The sequence below is a fragment of the Galeopterus variegatus genome, unplaced genomic scaffold, assembly GCF_000696425.1.
Source record: "Galeopterus variegatus unplaced genomic scaffold, G_variegatus-3.0.2 Scaffold1148, whole genome shotgun sequence".
Classification (NCBI taxonomy): Eukaryota; Metazoa; Chordata; class Mammalia; order Dermoptera; family Cynocephalidae; genus Galeopterus; species Galeopterus variegatus.
The window spans coordinates 388,804-389,396 of NW_007727259.1; the positions used below are offsets into that span (position 1 = coordinate 388,804).

The window sequence follows — 593 nt, forward strand, 5'->3', positions numbered from 1 at the left end:
TTCAGATCTGTAAAACAAACAACATATTATGAGAGAAGCTGCTGAATCTCTTTCCCTTATTTAATTGGTTTATGGCTGTGGTACCTAGTTTATTAGAGAGCAAACTTAGAGGCAGGATATTGGTTAGATAAATCTTTTCAAGGCTTTTTTTTAAGCCCTAGAATTCTGATTACCTCTTTCATTCTCTGGAAATAGAACCTCGTAAGACATTTGAATTGTCAGAATTTCTTTGAGGAAAGATGTAGTAAGATTGCAGAAATCGTTAAAAATGCTTCTAACGTCAAGGATTCAGATCCCCTTACTGGCCAGCCGCCAAAAAATAAAAAATGGCTTCTAAAATAAAAAATGCTTCTAAGTATATAAGTATACTTTAATTTACCAAATGTGACGTGCTGTATGCTGGCTCTTACTTTCCATTGAATTGTGAACCTTTGGGTAAAGCTTAAATTTTTGGTGAGTTTGGTGACGTTAAATCTGATGTGAGTTGCAGTCTTGGATATTTTGATATCTGGCACATCATTTCTTACATAAGACCATAATGTTTCTTATAAAATGTGTGTTTAGCATTGCTTCTAACATTCCTTTTTTTTTTT

At 33.2% G+C, this 593-nt stretch overlaps 1 protein-coding gene across 5 annotated transcripts in view; it reads left to right on the forward strand.

Moving 5' to 3' along the window:
- POGZ (pogo transposable element with ZNF domain) overlaps positions 1-593 on the forward strand; it is a 40,555-nt gene that overhangs the window by 8,934 nt on the left and 31,028 nt on the right. The gene's annotated exons all lie outside the window — the stretch shown is intronic.